At 37.7% G+C, this 19,753-nt stretch overlaps 1 long non-coding RNA gene across 1 annotated transcript; it reads left to right on the plus strand.

The window, feature by feature from the left end:
* The first annotated feature begins 3,298 nt into the window (after positions 1 to 3,298).
* LOC145271012 (uncharacterized) lies at positions 3,299 to 19,320 on the plus strand. Its single transcript, XR_013865651.1, has 2 exons — positions 3,299 to 3,572; positions 16,577 to 19,320. It is a non-coding gene; the product is annotated as an uncharacterized LOC145271012 (long non-coding RNA).
* The last annotated feature ends 433 nt before the right edge of the window (positions 19,321 to 19,753 follow it).

The raw sequence follows: 19,753 nt of genomic DNA on the forward strand, positions 1-19,753 counted from the left end.
GTCATAATCTTATGAACCGGTTTAACCTTCCAAAATTGTCATTTACTTTTATTAATAATAGATAATGCAATAACTGTGTTCTTAGAACGTATCAAAAATTCGCTACTTGTACAATTTAATCAAGACATAAAAAAATGAAAATATCGAAAAAAAAAAAAAAGTTTATATTGTACATCTCCATTATGGAATGAAGTTCTCCGAAAAATTTTTTTTTACTTAATTTCATCAAGTAGTTTATTTTGTTGGTTTGCTTTTTTACAATGAAAACACAATTTGTTATGATACCGAGTAAAAGGTTCGATTTTTAGGAAGAAAACCTAGTATTAAAGATGGGGAGAGTGTCGGCGCTTTAAACCGAGTTATCTCCCTGTGGTATGGTAAAAAAATTCCAAGATGGCTACCTTCAATAAAAAACGTGTTTTCCCACTGTAAAAAAAAAAAAAAAAAAAAAAATTCTCGATCAAATTAAGTGCAATTTTTTTTCCGGAGATCTTCAGTCCAAAACAGATACATGCAATATGATCTTTTTTTTTTTTTTTTTTTTTTTCGATATTTTCATTTTTTTTTAATGTCTTCATTAAACTGTACAAGTATCAATTTTCTTAGAAAATCGGGTACTTGTACAGTTTAATCCAGACATTCAAAAATGAAACTATCGAGAAAAGGTTATATTGTACCTATCCATTTTAGACTGAAGATCTCCGAAAAAATTTCACTTAATTTGATCGAATATTTTTTTTTTTTTTTTTTTTTTTTTTAGCGAAAAAGCACGTTTTTATGAGAGCGCGTTGAAGTCAGCCATCATGAAATTTATTGAACACGCCATGGGGAGATAACCCCAGTTAAAGCCCGACACCCCTCCCCATCTTTAATAACTAGCTTTTCTTCCTAAACATCGAACCTTTTGCTCGGTATCATGACAAATTATTTTTCCGCTATAAAAAAAAAAAAAAAAAAATACTTGATGAAATGAAGTGAAATTTTTTTTTTTTTTTTAATTTATTATTTTGGAGAACTTTGTTCCATAACGGATACATACAATTTAAACTTTTTCCGATATTTTCATTTTTTAATGTCTTGGTTAAACTGTACAAGTTCCGAAAACTGATTTATTTACCCTGAAACAACAGTTGTCATTTGATTTTTTAAATACATAAGAATTTTCGAAATATTAAAAAACAACAAGATGTTTTCTTCGATAGTTTAAAGATTGCAATTTCCTTTCAAATTTCGAACGGTCACAAAGTAATTGACTTTTTTCCACCATCAACAAATTTAAAATGGCCAAGTTATTTACAACAAAAAAAAATGCATTGTGACTGATTTATTCTTGTGAAAATATAAGCAAATTTCTAGAAAAGATTTTAAAGCAAACATTTCTTTAATTTTGTTAAAACCGAATTGAAAATAAACTTTAATATCAAAGAAAATATTTACAGATTTGAGACGCCATTTGCATTTCTGTATTCATTTCAAATTAAAAAATTACTGTTAGAAACTCGTGACATAGGCTGACATATATTCGGTGGAGTTTTAACAGTATTTTATATAGTATTTTTTAAATTTTTAACTCCTTTTCCCAAACTTACCGTGTTCAAGAGAAAGTCGGGCGCCATTTTTTATTTTGTTATATATCGGTAAACACTGTATGTTTTTTTTTTCGAGCCGAATAAATATGTTACATTAAATAAAAACACTAAAAAAATATCAAGTTAGGTTGAAAAGTAACTTATCTTGCCTTTGATAACATTTATTTGTTATATATTTGTTTTTTGACAACTTTTTCGAATCTATGTATATAGTAATACAAACCCCCCAAAATTTAAATACGAAAATAAAACTTCGCTATTTATCTGCGTAATTCGTTTAGAATTAAATTCTCAAAGCGATTAAATTAACTTTTAATTAACATTTTAAATATTTATGTTTATCTAATTCCAATTACTGACATCTTTTCTAAAAAAATTCGTTTTTTCTTTCAACCAGAGTATAAAAAAAGGTGCTAATGCAGTAATGCACTTACTGATCCGCGCTATTTTTAAAATCGTATTTCCAAGTTTTATTAAAGTTTGATACTTATCCAGAGAGTGATCGATGCTGAAATAATAACGTTATTATTAAAAAAGCCATTCTTAACATGGGGAGGGGAGGGTGTTTTGTACCTATTCTGTACTTTAACTTTACAATTGAATAAAAAAAAAATATCATAAAACCTTAATTAAACATGGAAATACGATTTAAAAAATAGCGCGGATCACTTTCTGCATTACACCTTCAAGTTTTATGATATGTTTTTTTATTCAGTTGTTGGGTTAAAGTACAGAATAGGTACAAAACACCCTCCCCTCCTCATGTTAAGAATGGCTTTTTAAATAATAACGTGGGTTTGTACACATAGTTTCGAAAAAGTTGTCAAAAAACAAATATATAACAAATAAATGTTATCAAAAGCAAGATAAGTTACTTTTCTACCAAACTGGATATAATTTTCGTGTTTTTATTCAATTTAACATGTTTATTCAGCTCGAAAAGCATACAGTGTTTACCGATGTATTGGAAAATTCCAAAATGGCGGCCGATTCTCTCTTTAACACGGTAAGTTCGGAGAAAGGTGTTATAAATAATAAACTAAATAGAATACTATTAAAAACCACCGAATATATGTCAAGTTATGTCACGGTAACATATATTGAGCGAATTTCTAACAGTATTTTGTCTAGTTTATTATTTATTACACCTTTTTCCAAACTTACCGTGTTAAAGAGAGAATCGGCCGCCATCTGGAATTTTCCAATACATACATACATCGCTAAACATTGTATGCTTTTCGAGCTGAATAAACATGTTAAATTGAATAAAAACACGAAAAATATATCCAGTTTGGTAGAAAAGTAACTTATCTTGCCTTTGATAACATTTATTTCTTATATATTTGTTTTTTGACAACTTTTTCGAATCTATTTATATAGTAATACGAACCCAATAACGTTATTATTTCAGCACGGATCAATAAGTGCACTAGTACCAAAAAAGATATCATTAGAAAGTTAAAAAAAAAAAAAAAAAACATATTCACAAAACGTTAAACTAATTCAAGTAACTTACTTTTATCCAATTCTTTCGATTCGTGTCTGCGATGGAAACCTTGGTTGATTTTGTGGCGTGTTTTCGTTTGACATGTTAAGATCACAAGTCGGCGCATGCGTCATCTTCCCAAACTCACAGGAAATCTTTATTTATTTTATTTTATTTTTTAATCCCCATTCATACTGTGGTCGAATTTTTTCCCCTCATTCAAACAATGTTTTCTTTTTATTGTTAAAAAAAAATCATGACGAATTTGTTAACAATAAAACATATTTAAAAAAAAAAAACAAACACAATACATAGCAACAAAAATAAAAACAAACATTTGAAACCACAATAAATTAAAATAATTATTTTGAATTTTCTGCGAACTTGCTTTTCCGGTAACCATCTTAAATCTCGGTTTCCACAGGTCAACCTCATCTCGTTTAAATTAACGCATCTTATGATTGTTTCTTTGTTGAAAGCAAATTGCTAAACAAAAAGTAAGTATTACTTTAAGTTAATTGTTTTTTTTTTTTTTAGTTGTTTTTTACAACAGGGCCGCGTCGAAACAATCATGTTTAACTTTGGTTTTAAGATAGAAATGAGTCACATTCCATGAAGAAAGGTAATATTTTAGAATTCTCTCCAATCTAGTATTTTTTAAGCTTGCTTTTTTTTTTAGGGGGGGGGAGTGGTATTTATTTTTGTGATTGTCAGTTAAAACGATTTCGATATTGAAAACATAGCAAACGTGCACTAACCCAAACTCTACTGCTGAAAAATACATATATATATATACAAAAAAAAAAAAAAAAAAAAAAACGGCTTGGAGGCTGGTGTGATTCACTTTCAATACACCCCGCACCGTTCGCATTGGGTAAAGCATCACACACACACACACACACACACACACACACACTAAACGTATTATTGAGTGTTAAAGAAGATTCCAGTGTTCAAAGAAAATATTACTATTTTTTAACAAAGTATGTTATGAACTGCCAATGTTATCGTGTTTATTCAATCACTTATTGATCCGTGCTTAAATAATAAAGTTAATATTTAAAAAGCCATTCTTAACATGGGGTGGGGAGGGTGTTTTGTACCTATTCTGTACTTTAACCTTACACCTCCACAATTTGCTTTTAAATGACGACTTTTATAGGTTTTCGACTATGCTGAATGCGATATGCACTGTAGCAGAATTGGCGATAACAGAAATGGGGGGAAATAAAAAGCTTACCTGTTATTGTTTTGCGGGCCGAGGGGGGGGGTCTGACGACACGTCCAGATCTGGTGGTTTGAACTGTTGTATGGTTGCTATAGGTGCCCGTGTCTGGCACTCCATGGTGTGTACGTTTGAAAGGTGCATGTTGGTGTGGTTAGAAGCAAGAAAGAGAAGTCTTACCGTGGGTGCTCAGCGAATGAGTACAGGCGAAGAAAAGGAAGAACAAACATGGCGGCCAGCATTTTTATTTCGTCCGTTCTCGCATAATCTCGTGTGTGCGTGAAGATGGAACCTATAAAACGATGTTCATTTCTGGGTGCTGAGAGATGATTCCCGGCCAGCCAAGAGAGAAGAGACAGAGGACTGTAGCGATAATCTTTCTTGAACATTCCGTTTGTGTATTTGAGGTGAACCCCCCCCCCCATTTTACGTCAAGCTATTTCGGCGGTGGCCAACGCAGGTTTAAGCAATATGATTAAGCCTTTTAATGGCGACGGTGATGTGGTGGCGTGGCTTAAAAAGTGGACCTTGTAGCAAGGATTCAGAAGCTGGATGATGTGGCCGCAGTAATACCACTGTTTCTGGAAGGGGACGCACTGGCCCTCTATTTGGAGCTCAGCGAGCGGGAACAGGGTGATGCAGACGCCATCAAGGGTCGACTGATCGAAGCTTTCGCAGAGGGGCCTTTCAAGGCCTTTAATAAGTTGAAAGAGAAGAGGTGGACTGGTGAATCTGTGGATGTCTATGCGAATGAGATAAGGAGATTGGTTGAGTTGTCGGGCATCAGAGGACATGCCACGAGTCACGTAGTCAAGATGACTTTTGTTACCGGGTTCCCGGAAGAAATATCGAAAAGGTTGCAGCAGGTACCGGGGGTGGAGATGCTGGATGTGAGTGAGCTGCTTAGAACTGCGAAAATTTTAGTGAGCACCCAGCCCACGGAGCCTGGAGGAACGACAGCAACGGTACAGCAGGATGTGGGCAGGAATCTGCCAAACCCAGGGATCGCATGCTTCGAATGCGGGGCACCACAGATGAGAAGAGACTGCAGGAAGTTCTTGCAACGGACAGTGTGTTACAAATGCAATCGAAGAGGCCATTTAGCGGTAAAATGCACAAGTTCGGGAAACTGGCGAGGGGAAGCTCGACGCGCCAGCGGCCGCCCCGATTCGAGAATAGAGGCGCACCCGCAGCAGATGCCCAAACAGAAGATTGCGGTGGAAGGACGGGAAATTATGGCCCTGATTGACACTGGCTGCACCACTACCATGGTGCACACTACCCTGTTCGGAAGATGGAAAGGGAAGGGTGAAGTAGTGGCATTCGATGGGTCGCGAGTGAAGTGTCGAGGGAAGAAGACCGTCACTATTGATATTGCTGAACGTCGGATGAGGGTCCATGCAATTGTCACTGATCGCCTGGTGCCTGGTGTCCAAGCCATCATTGGAATGGATGTTATATGCCGCCTTGGAGGTGTTACCATCACATGTGACAATGTGAGGTTCGGACTAGCTGAGTGCGCGGTGACGGAGAACGCTCCCAGAGGGATCAACAAGGCCGGGGAGGAAAGAAAATTGTCGATCAAAGATCAGGACTTCCAAGCCGAATTCGACGGAGAGCGGTGGACGGTGGAGTGGGCATGGAAACATCAAGCGCCATCGCTGACAAACAGGGTGGCGTGCTACACAAATTCGCTTAGAGGAGGGGCGAGAAAGGAGTTTGAGCAGGAAGTCGACCGATGGATTGAGGAAGGGATACTGATGCCTTGGACAGATGATGTGGAGTCGGGCATTTTGCCGTTGATGGCTGTTCTGCAAACAACTAAAGGGAAAGTAAGGCCGGTCCTGGATTTTCGAGAGCCGAACGGCCATGTTAAGTGCCATACGGGAGGCGACACCGTAGATGTGTGCAGTGAGACCATTAGGGAATGGAGGCAGATGAATGGCGCATCTACATTGGTAGATCTAAAATCTGCCTATTTGCAACTCCATGTTGCCAAGAAGCTCTGGAAATATCAGTTAGTCAAGTACAAAGGCAAAACCTACTGCCTTACACGAGTAGGGTTCGGGTTAAATTCGGCACCCAAGATTATGTCAACTATCCTCAGGAAGATTCTGGAGACAATGGGAAAGGGAGATGGGGTAGTGAGCTCATACATAGACGACATTCTGGTGAATGAAACTGTGGTAACTGCCAAGGAGGTGGTAGCTCATTTGAAGAAGTTCGGGTTGGTCGCCAAAGAGCCGGAAAAATTAGACGGAGGGGCTGCTTTGGGCCTAAAACTGAAACGAGGTGTGTCAGGCGGCCTAGAGTTTCGCAGGGGAAACAAAATCCCACAACTGAAGCAGGAGCTCAACAGACGTGAACTTTTTTCCATATGCGGAAAGTTGATCGGACATTACCCCATTGCTAGCTGGCTTAGACCAGCATGCAGCTACATAAAGAGACACGCCGAAGGACAAGGATGGAATGATAAGGTGGGAGAAAGAATGGTCGCCATGATGGAAGAGCTCCTGAAAGAAGCAGAACGGCAAGACCCAGTCCGGGGAACCTGGAACATACCGCGAACATTGGATGGAGTCATGTGGTGCGATGCGAGCAGCATTGCAACAGGGGTCGTTTTGGAAATTGGAGGAGTAGTTGCAGAAGATGCAGCCTGGTTGAGGAAAAAGAATGACGTCAGCCACATCAATGTGGCGGAATTAGACGTGACAATAAAAGGAGTCAATCTGGCCTTGAAATGGGGACTACGTGACATCTGCATCAAAACAGACTCCGCCATGGTGTTTGCTTGGCTAAAGTCTCTCATTTCAAGCGAAAAAAGGATAAAAACGAGAGGGGCTGCTGAGATGTTAGTGAAGCGCAGGCTTGGGGTGCTGGCTGAGCTGATGCAAGAGTTTTGTTTGAAGCTTCACATAGACATGGTTGCTTCTGAAAAGAACCGAGCAGATGCTCTCACGAGAGTGAAGAAGAGTTGGCTGTTGCCAAAGAAAGATGTTGTTGCTGCATCGGATCTAGATGATGTTGGTGTGCGAGAACTGCACAATTTGCACCATATGGGGGTAGAGAGGACTTGGTACTTAGTGAAAAGAGTCGACCCAAGGATCACCAAGGAGCAGGTGAGGCAAGTGGTCAGGACATGCGACAGATGTCAGTCGATTGATCCTGCTCCAAGTACGCATGAAGCTGGCCAATTGGAGGTGAGTGGGACCTGGGAGAGACTGGCATGCGATGTCACCCATTACAGGGGTGGACTTTACCTTACCATGATTGACTGTGGGCCCGGGCGATTTGCTCTATGGAAGAAGCTACGTAGAGGAACAGGCAATGAAATAGCGGCAATCTTTGATGAGGTGTTTTTGGAGCGAGGCCCCGTGGAAGAGTTGTTAACCGACAATGGGACTGCGTTCAAGTCAGTAGCAGTGACAGAAGTACTGAAGAAATGGAAGATCGAACAATTTTTCAGAGCTGCCTATAGACCTAGTGGCAACGGGATCGTAGAGAGAAACCACCGCACCATAAAGGCAGTTGCGGAAAGAGGAGGCACCTCACCTGAGCAAGCCGTCTTCTGGTATAACATGTCGCCTAAACTGGGACAAGTACCAGAGACGGTCCCGCAACTGTCAATGTTTGCATATTCCTGGAGGCATCCCAGGGTGGAGCCGGCAAGCCGAGAAGTAGAGGCCACAGGGACAATTAAACTTGGGGACGAGGTATGGGTGAAGCCACCGGGGGCGCGCTGCACCACACAATGGAGTAGGGGTCGCTTAACTGGGAGGAACACTAGTAACAACATTGTGATGGGAGGAGTCCCGAGGCACATTCTTGACGTGAGACCAGTTGAGGGCGAAGCAGTGGAGGGGAGTGTGCAGCCACAGGAGGAGGACGAGACACCTCAGAGGCCAAGTAGAGAGAGGCGACCGCCACAGTGGATGAGAGACTATGAAATGTGATCTTGAGATCAGGGAGGCATGTGGTTAGAAGCAAGAAAGAGAAGTCTTACCGTGGGTGCTCAGCGAGTGAGTACAGGCGAAGAAAAGGAAGAACAAACATGGCGGCCAGCATTTTTATTTCGTCCGTTCTCGCATAATCTCGTGTGTGCGTGAAGGTGGAACCTATAAAACGATGTCCATTTCTGGGTGCTGAGAGATGATTCCCGGCCAGCCAAGAGAGAAGAGACAGAGGACTGTAGCGATAATCTTTCTTGAACATTCCGTTTGTGTATTTGAGGTGACCCCCCCCCCATTTTACGTCAGTTGGCATTGTGTACTGTCCGTCTCTATACTCAATGAACCGTCCCTGGTAGGTTCCTGAGGAATTTCAGTGGAGTGCATCTCTGGATGTGCTATGCTTCTGGAGGGGATTACTCTAAGATACTGTCGATTTCGACAAAGAGTTTTTCCGGAGGGGGTCTGTACTATGTACGACCTTGGTTCTCGGTCCAATTGTGTGACAACTGCAGGAGACCACTCACCTGCTTCTTTATTTAACACACGTACAGGTTGTCCGATGGGCAGTCTGAGCAGCCCTTTTGTATGTTGTTCATGGTACATCTGTTTTTCTTGCTTCTGATACAGTCGTTCCATTATTTTCTCCTTGTTAGCGTTTTGGTTGGTGCATTTGACTGGGATGTTCCCTGCTAACTTCCTTTGGTATATAAGCTCACCTGGTGAGGGAAGGGTATGATCTAAAGGAGTCAAACGCAAGCATAATAGTACCATATCCAAGTCATGACCACTTGATGCAGCTTTTTTGAATGCAGATTTCACTCCCTGGATACAGCGTTCAGCAAAGCCATTTGACTGCGGAAACTTAGGTGAGGATGTGTGGTGTTCAAAACCCCATTCTTTTGTGAATTGCTTGAAATGTATTGAGGTGAAGTGTGGGCCATTGTCACTTATCACTCTCTCTGAAATTCCTTGTTTTCCAAATATTTGCTTTGTCAGTTTAATAAATTACTGACTGGAGAACTCCTTCAACACTCGCACAAATGGGAACTTGGAATAATAGTCTGCAATGAGCATAAAACTGAGACCTTCAATGTAAAATAAGTTAGTAGCCACTATCTGCCATGGCCTCACCGGAATCTCATGGGGTATCAGGGGTTCAGCACTCTGCATTTTTTGGTGCTGCTGGCAAAGGGTACATTGTTGTACTATGTTGTCGATGTCTTTGTAAATGTTATGCCAAAAAACGCAACTTTTGGCTCGGAGTTTACATTTCTCCATCCCTTGGTGCCCATAATGTATTTTCTGTAATACCTCTTGTTGCATCGATTTAGGTATTATTATTCTGTTTGCTTTCAATAATATGCATTTTCAATGGACAGTTCGTCTCGATAGGGCCAATAAGGTTTCATATTCTTGCCCATTTCTCTGAGAATGTCGGGCCAACCTCTCAGAATAATGTCTCTCAATTCACATAGTGTGGCATCTTCACTTGTTGCTTGGTTTAGCTGAGCTAGCTTTTGGGTTGAAAATTGAACAAAATCCACCCTCAGATCCAAGTCAATAGCTTCTTTAGCTTTTTTATTTGGTAACCTTGAGAATCCATCTACTAGTGCCATATCTTTTCCAGGGCGATATACAATTGTCATATCATACCCCTGCAAACGTAGTAGCATGCGTTGGAGGCGAGGTGGAGCTGCAACCAAATTTTTTAAGTTGATCATTTCCAAGGGTTTATGATCACTTTCCACCTGGAACGCACTTCCATAGATATAAGTCCGAAATCGTTCGCAGCCAAAAACAACCTCAAGGAGCTCCCGCTCTATGTTGGCATAGCGTTGTTCAGTTTCTGTTAAGGACTTGGATGCAAAAGCTATGGGTTTACCTCCTTGCAAGAGTGCGGTGCCGAGTCCTTTACTTGATGCATCGATTTGGATAACAGTTTGCTTGGAAGGGTCGAAGTATGATAGCAACATGTCTTTGCAAATTAGATCCTTGATTTGCTGGAGGGATCTCTGGTGACTTTCTGTCCACTGGTATTCCACTTCTTTCTTTAGGAGATCTCTCAAAGGTGCTGTGAGATCGAACAGGTGTGGAATGAAAGGTGCCATATATGTGATGATTCTCACCACCCTCTGCAGGTCGGTAGTGTTTGCTGGACTAGGTAACATTTTTATTTCTGTTACCTTGCTGGGATCAGGGTGCATACCATTCTGATCATAGATTGCGCCAAAAAACAAATTTGTTTCTTATTGATGGCACACTTTTCGCGGTTGAAGCGCAGTCCTTCCTTTTGAGCAATTCTCATTAGATTGTGGAGGTTCCTATCATGCTCCTCTTCAGTTTTTCCAAAGACAATGACATCGTCAACTAGCCCTAAGGCGCCAGAGCACTTCTCCAGAATCATGTCCATCCTCTGGGCAAACACATCCTGAGACATCACCAGACCAAAAAGCATCCGCTGGAAACAGAATCTTCCAAAAGGGGAGTTGAAGGTGGTCAACAGTTGTGAGGCTGCGTCTAGTTTGATGGACCAATATCCATTCTTGGCATCCAACTTGGAGAAATATTTGGCGCCAGAGAGTTTATGTGCAAGTTCTTCCATTGTTGGGGTCTTGTAATGGCATCTCATGGTAGCCTTGTTTAAATCTTTTGGATCTAAACACAGACGGAGCTTTCCATTGCCTTTCCGCACATAAACTAAGCTGCTGACCCATGGTGTAGGCTCGGTTACTTTCCGTATGATGCCTTGTTTTGCCATATTTTCAAATTCGGTCTGAATTTCCTCCCTCATATGTATAGGACATTTCCTTTGTGCATGTATGACAGGGGTGTTGTCTGGTTTCAGGACAATGTGATATTCACCCTCAAAATTGCAGATATTGTCAAAACGGTTTGGGTACATATTTACCAGATCCTATGTTGAACGTACTGAGACTGGTGTTTCCTGGATTGCACAGTGTAATGTTACCAGTCTCAGGTCTCTGATTGAAGGTAGTCCTATGATGGTAGGCCCTTCTGTTGTCACTACAAAGAATTTGATTGTCTTCCATATTCTTTTGTGTGAACAAGCTATTTTAATGGATCCATGTTGGGTAATATGAGAACCATTACAGGCTGTTAGAACAGTTGATTCATCCTTTGTTGCACTGGGGAGTAGCTGTCCTGCTGCACTTATTAGGTGTGGGAACATCTTCCGGAAGGTACGTAATGGAAGTATGTTACCTTCGGCTTCTGTGTCAACCTTAGCTTTCAGAAAATGGGTGCCTGGGAGGTTGGGAAGCTTGATTACATAGTCTGTGAAAACTTCTGTCCGACTGTTGCCTTGTTCTTGAATAGAGTCGAAAGACATTTGTTCAAACTTGTTATAAATCCCTTCATTGTCCCTTTGAGAGGTATTTACCGAGTGCATACGGTTGCCGTGTTTCCAGTGTTTGTACTGGTCCCTTTGTGCTTCTCCATGTCCTGGTTTATTACCTCCATCTTTCCATGTTGTGCGTCGGAAAACGTCCTGCTGCGTTTTTATTTTTGCTTGCGCAGACCTTAGCCCAATGATTTTGTTGTCCACACGTGGAACATGTGGTACCCCATGCTTGACATTTTAGCCTCGGGTGGGAGCCTCCGCATCTGTTACACTGTTTGTACTTGATTGCATCTATTTCATGCTTATTCTGCTCTAGTTCAGCCAACTGTCTCATGTGGGTTATGGAAACTTCATGTGTCCTACCACAGTTTATAGCTTCCAGCAGTGTTAATTGTTCGCCTTTCACTAGAAGATGCTTTTGGAGTTCTGGGTGCTTTGTTCCTGATATAACCTGCTCGATGAGGCGTTCCTCCATTTCCTGGATATCCCGGAACTTGCATTTCAATGCCTGCGATTTACACAGGGCCAGAAAGTCACCAAAATTCTCTGATTCCTTTTGATTATACTGGCGCAGGTAAAAACGAGCGATTCGGAAGTTTAATTGCGGCTGCAGTCTTTCCTCGAATTTTTCCCAAATTATTTCTGGATTATTCCTGTCGGCCTCGTTTTCGAATGACCAAGTGTTGTATCTTTTAAGGCCTTCTTCTCCGGACAGTAGCAGGATGTGGTCGACCTGTTTTTCCAACGAAATATTTTTAACTGAGAAGTAAAGATTACAAAGTTGCTTAAATAATCGAAATGCTTTGGTTAGGTCTGTGGACGACCAATTCATCGACGGTTCGTTTGTAGCCATTGTATTTATTTATTTCGTTTGGTTCCAGATAATATAAATTCAGTCTTCCGTTTATTTATTTTATTTTATTTTTTTTATTTATTTATTTTTTTTAATAAACAAATGTACATGTATGTGTGTTTTCCGTGCAAAACTTAAACGTCTGAGAACTTATACATATACTTCCTAATATATGTATATTTTTTTTTTAATGACAGTAATATATATATATATATATATATATATATATATGCATTTATTTTCGTTGCATTTGAAACACGAAAAACAATGCTTACTCACTGTTTGAAGCTTGGTGCCAAGTAATAATTTTTCCCATGCGGTCTGAACGTGACCAATTTTATTCATTTATTTATTTTTTTATTTTTTTTTTATATTTCTTTTACTGTTGTGTGCATATAATTGGGACGACCTGTTCGTAAGGTTTCCCAAATGGGAAACACCACCGCTTGCAACCATGAAATATTATGTAAAAGAATACCAAAACATGAGATTCATTTATGAGAAGCGGAATACGGTCTCCATTTTTTTATTGAACTCCAGTTCCATGTCAAACGGAAGTGGAAGTATATCCGAGACTTCTTTACTGAAGAGTTCCTTAAGGGGAGGTAATGGTTCCTACTATCACAGAGAGTGGGAAAGAGTTCTAAGATGGTGTCCATGGGTTTTTATTGGCGTTGACCTCATACAATTCTCACAGAATCATGTGTGCTCTCACGCGATTATGCAAATATATAATTCCCGGCCAATATAAAGGCAGGGCACTGGGAAGCAGTCAGGCAGTGTCCTGCAGACTGTGTGTAGGTGGTTCTGGCAGTTGGATTGTTTTTTTGTGACGAACCACGAACCATGTCGCGAAACGAGTTTTCTTCTGTTTTTTTTTCTGTCTCCTTTCTCTACGGTCATTACAGCCAAGAAATCCTTCTCTTCTAGAGATGGGCTGTGCAGGGCGAAACTGAATATTTCTTATCTTTGTTTCTGATGTTTGCCTACTACATTTTGCTACATAAGTTATAATACTTAAAAAGTATTGTTTTTTTTTTTTTTACATAGGCATCACCACTTATCAAGGCCAAGAGGCCACTCGAGGATAAGGGTTAAAGAGTGTGCAGTGGAAATTGGACAATGTAGTAATCGTTAGTAATGGAGATTCAGTAAATCTTTTTTTAACTTATATGGAACAGCTCACTAAAAACTTGTTTACATTAGACTTGAAGACAACCATATTGTACTCAGCTGGAAAGCAGGAAAACGAAAGACAATTCCATAGGCGTGCAGTTCTAAGAAAGAAGCTTTGTTTATGAATCTACGTATTATAGCTATAAGTATATAACTATACTTTTTAAGTATTATAAAAAATACATTTCTGTAATATTATTGATCCGTGCTGAAATAATAAGGTTATTATTTAGAAAGCCATTCTTTACATGTTAAGTGTTTTGTACCTATTCTGTAATACAACCTTACAATTTCATTAAAACATATATCATAAAACTTTAATTAAACTTGAAAATACAATTTAAAAAATAGCATGGATCAATAAGTGCACTAACATCGTTAATTCTTCTGTTAACTTATTCTCTTGTTAAGTGAACGGCTGCTCCTTTAAAGATTATTCGTTTACTTAAAAAAAAAAAAACGTTGGCAGTCTTGCAGTTAAGCCCAGCAAAGTTCGACAACTCTAGAAGGGTCACATTAGTATTTACACCGTTAAATCACGATATTATGAATTCTTAAAGTTTAAAAAAATAAAATTAAAAATATGTAATTAATATTTAATAAAAAATTTGTTTTTAATCATTTAAATATTTTTATTTTCTTTTCACAGCAAAGTTTCACGGTTTTTAAAAAAATATTTTAATATATATTTTTAAAATTTAGTTTAAGGGTAAAACTGTCAAATCATGATATTACGAATTATTAAAGTTTTATCACGATATTACGAATTATTAAGGTTTTCAAATATTTTTTAAATATTTTTTTAAATATTTTATTTCAAGTTTTATACTTAACATATGACAAACTTTCCAATTTTTTATGTTATATTTTTTCTGTTAAGACAATAATACACATTTTAAAAATTGTTTCTTTTTCTGTTAAATAAATAATGTATATTTTGTTTGTTTACTTTATTTAATGAAGTGGTTACTTCCAATTCATTCGATATAATTTTCTTAAAATAACACATGATTTGACAGTGTAAATACTGACGTGACCTTTCTAGAGTTGTCGAACTTACTTTCAACTTTAGATGTGTTCAAGTCCAACGTTAACAAATTCCTAATGAACCGCCCCCTTAAGTAAACACTTAATCAAATCTCCATACTAACGTAATGTACTTGCAATAACCCTTATCCCTGAGTGGCTTCCGGGCCTTGATAAGTGGTGACTACTGCATGCTTCACTTGTTCTATATTGATCAAAGTATGAAAATCATATTTAAAATTTTACTTTATTTGATACACAAAATATAGTAAATTAAAAAATATTTGATGCCATATGTGAAAAAGATGAATGAATTTGCTTTGTATTTTCCTGAATATCGAGTATTTGTAATTTTGGTGATTTTAATATGTTCTCCAATTTCAGGCGTTTCCACATATTTATACATTAATTTGTTGAACTAAGAGCAATGTTGAAGAATTCCAAGATGTATTAAATGCATTGAATGTGTTGCAAATGTAAGGAGATTATTATAATAGTTTTTTAAAGATCACCAATAAAATATTTATGCTTCTAAATGCCATTGTTTACTTTTTAATAAATGAATGACTGACGGCGATTTTGATGTAAAATCAATATTTTTGTTTAATTATCCTTGTTAGCAAGAGTGGAGTCGAAAGAGACAATTGTTAGCTGTAGAATGAGTCCATATGCATGGATGGAGATGGATCGTTAGGTAGTCCTGCTGAGGGAGAAAAGAGTTTCTGTGTGTGGAAGTTATGATCAGGTGGAACGCACAATGGATTTTCCTTGATGAAGTCGAACATGAGAACAAATGAGCTCATCAAACCAATTATGTTTAAAATTAGGCTGAACTACTTGCCAAGTGGTTCACCTTTCATTTCCCTTTTGATGCCACAAACAATTCTCAAATTTTCCATCACACATATGATGATATAATCCTCACTCATACAATACCTGGGATATAAAAACACTTTCATGAGCTTATCAAACCAATTTAATTTAAATATATTAAATCCAATATACGGTAAAGATTTATAAATTTGGTACGAAAATATTACATGGGTGTCATAAGGTAGAATTTGAACAAATTTTTAGCGTTCGGCCTTAGTTGTTACATAGTACCCTGATGATGTTACTTTTTGAACTATTAAAAGACGTAGGAGAAATGTCATAGATTAAGCAATTTTTAGCTATGAATTAAGTTTTGAAGATGATAACAGCTTTGTTAAAACTTACTCCTGCTCAGCTTAACTGATTTTTTATTATTTAGAAATTCGTTAAAATAGTAACATTATTATTTAGAAATTGTTTAAAATTAGGCTGAACTACTTGCCAAGTGGTTCACCTTTCATTTCCCTTTTGATTCCACAAACAATTCTCAAATTTTCCATCACACATATGATGATATAATCCTCACTCATACAATACCTTTCACTCATCCTTTTATAGCACTAAAGAAATGCTTTGCTGAGCTAGCCATTGTTTTTTTCCAGATTTTACAATAAAATGCTTTGCCGAATCTTGCTGTCCAATAATCACTAATACAATGCCCTTTTGTACTTGGTTTATGAATTGAATAAAATGTGTAAATTGTATTAAAAGCATTAATTTGTGATCTCATTGAAGGTTTTGTGAAAGTTTAGTTAAATATCTATACATAATTAATTCATTCATTTTATTAATGGATTAGTATCGTAAAAATACCCTCCTTTTATTTTCAAATTAAACAATATTGAATTTAAGGACTTCTTAATAAAATTGAGCATGATTAACTTCAATTTTTGCTTTAAGCACATTATACTGAAACTTATTTCTAATTATAAATATTTATAAATAACATTAATGTCATAAAATACTTTGTTTGCAAAAACATGTATAAAATTAATATATTTTCTTGAAATTTATCTTTTTTTTTTTTAATTTTGCAGAATATAAGGAAATAACACCAGAAAATAAACGCAAATTGATTAAAGTAAAGAACTGGAAATGAGAGAAATGTGAACTATACAATTTTTTTGTTTCATCAAATCGCATGTTCTTATACTGTATTGAAAAAAAAAATCCTATAAAATTACATATGTCGCAACATATCCAAAGACACACTAGAGAGAAACCATATGCTTGTAAAGTATGTGGCTCTTCTTTTACAAATAAATCAAATATGTTAAAACACATGCGGATACATACTGGAGAGAGACCATATTCTTGTGAAATATGTAGCTTTTCCTTTGCAAGGAAATCAGACATGTTGACACATATGCGAACACATACTGGAGAGAAACCATATTCTTGTCAATCATGTGGGCTTGCTTTTGCACAAAAATGTAGTTTGTTACAGCATGTGCGAACACATACTGGAGAGCGACCACATTCTTGTGAGATATGTGGCTCTTCATTTACAAGGAAACAACATGTGGTGCAACATATGCGAATGCATACTGGAGAAAAACCTTACTCTTGTGAAGTATGTGGTTCTTCTTTTGCACTGAAACAACATATGTTGCGACATATGAAAATGCATACTGGAGAGAAACCATATTCTTGTGAAATATGCGATGCCTCATTCACACTAAAACAAAGTATGTTGCAACATATGCGAACACACACTGGAGAGAAACCATATTCTTGTGAAGTATGTGCCACTTCTTTTACAAGGAAACAACATTTGATGCTACATATGCGAACACATACCGGAGAGAAACCATATTCTTGTGAATTATGTGGTTCTTCTTTTGCACGAAAACAAAATATGTTGCGACACATGCTTCTTTTACATAAAAAAGTATAGTGCTATGCTACAATAGAACACCAAGCACTTTAATTTATTTTTTAGGGGTATTCAAGGTCGCTGATAATGAATCTGATAATCAAACCCGTCGCAAATTTACCGTTTGCATGGTATTAACCCCTGAACCTGAGGATTATTTTCTGCTATTTTACAGCTTTCATGTACACTACATGTATGCATGCGGTAGCATAAATAATGGCTGCTAAATGTGCCTTAGCATGGCAAACTACCTTCTCACATAGCATACAAATATTTCGCAGAACATTTAAAATTATATGAAAAAGAAGAAAAGCACTCCAAGTGGCGGGTGGGGATAATGTCAGAAAATCATTTTTTTTTCATTGGCGGACAATTTAAAATAAGGAGAAAAAGTTTTCTAAAACAAAAATCTTTTTAAAATACATTATAGCATTTTTTTGAGGGGGGGACTTTTTTTATCTTACATAGTTTTTCATGCATTTTAATTGATTTAAAACAAAGTTTTCATGAGCGGTTGACAAAAGCAAAAGCACCAAACATTTTTTGGGTGGGGATTCAGTTATAGAACTTGTCTGGCTTAACAGGTGCTTCTGCAGTTTAATTAACTGTTTTTCCATAATGTGCCAACATTTACCCCAACACCACCCTGCCATTCTGCCTCCTCTACTTCTCTGATGAACACTTACAAAATCTCGTGCAGAACAATGCAACTTCATTGCATCTGGTGATGATTACTAACCCTACCAGCAACAAAAAATCGTGTGTGACACAAGCACAAATTGCATCCATATATTCCAGCTTTTTTACACAACGACATATTCACTGCAGTGCATGACCTATCACATCTGGGAACTAACACATTGGTAAGGCTACTAACTGACCGATATGTCTGGCTGCGGATCAAAGCAGATATAACAGTAAAAACGTGTGTGAAGTACCAAAAAGCCAAGAATGGTCGTCATACTCGAGCTCCTTTAGGCACATTCTCGATGAGAGGTTCAAGCACATACACATCGACATCACTGGACCATTTCCTCAATGTGAAGAGCAGTGCTGTTTGCTGACATATACTGACAGATTCTTGCAATGGTTCGAAGCTCTACCTATGCCAGACAACTGCATACACAACTACCAGGACATTCCTTGCCGGCTGGGCAGTATGGTTTGGTGTTCCCAAAAACATAATGATGGACAGAGGCCGACAGTTTGAGTCAATCCTATTCCATAAACTGTCAAAACTTTTGGGCACCAGACATCCATACTACGGCTTATCACCTCAGGAAAACGGCATGGTCAAGTGATTACACCGCAGCTTAAAAGCCTCCTTATGGGGGCAACTTACTAATAATGCAAAGTGGCTTGAACACCTTTCACTAATACTGTTGGGGCTGCGCACCGCAGTAAAGAGGGATGTGGAGTGCTCAGCTACAGAAGCCCTGTATGGAACCACATTGCCATTACCAGTGCAATATTTTTTTGAAGCTCCAAAGAAGGTTTGGAATATGACAGCGTTTGTCGACTGATTGACAATAAACATAGCCAAGAGTCAGGAGTAAATAAAAAAACAGACACATACGTACTTAAGAAACTTGCACTCATATCTTTATCCCTGATATGGCAACCACCATCTCATGGTCTTTATAAAGTTATCGAGAGATACAAGAAATTCTTCAAAGCTCTTAATAAGAATAGTGAGCAGAACGTTTCGCTCAATGAATTAAAACCTGCAGTATTAGAAAAAGAGTATTTAGAAATAACACCCCAAACGCCGTACCTACTGAGATGACACTAAAGAAAGTTGCTTACCCCTGCCAAGAAACGGTCAGGTAAACATGTCAGATTGCCTGCCCATTTCAAGAACTTTGTTTTTGTGTGAATAGAATAAAAATAAATGTTCATATTTTGTTTTTCAGGATCTCCGTATTTTGGGGGGGGGGGATTGTAGGGTAATTTAGGTAAAAACACCAGTTTATATACTCACCGGAGAGTGACTTGAGCACTCTTAATAATCTTGTTGAATTCTTGAGTTTTCTCTTTTGAATACCTATAACTTGGTGTGTGTGTATGTGTATATATATATATATATATAAAATTTCTGTAGAAATATATTCTCTTATAATATATACCAATCCTTTTTTAAGAAGCTCAATATATAAAGTAAATGACAAAAACTATATTCCAAAATTCATGATGTTGACCATCTTATAATTTATTCCTTTAATTCAGTTGACTTTTACAATTCTTGACGGTATCTGTTTCATAGCACAAATTCAAAATGGAGTAATGGAAACATATTAAAGGTATACGCAGCATGTTGCCATTACGCCACTTTGAATTT

Source organism: Euprymna scolopes, chromosome 46 (assembly GCF_053919585.1).
Source record: "Euprymna scolopes isolate OS-2025 chromosome 46, ASM5391958v1, whole genome shotgun sequence".
NCBI classification, from domain to species: domain Eukaryota; kingdom Metazoa; phylum Mollusca; class Cephalopoda; order Sepiida; family Sepiolidae; genus Euprymna; species Euprymna scolopes.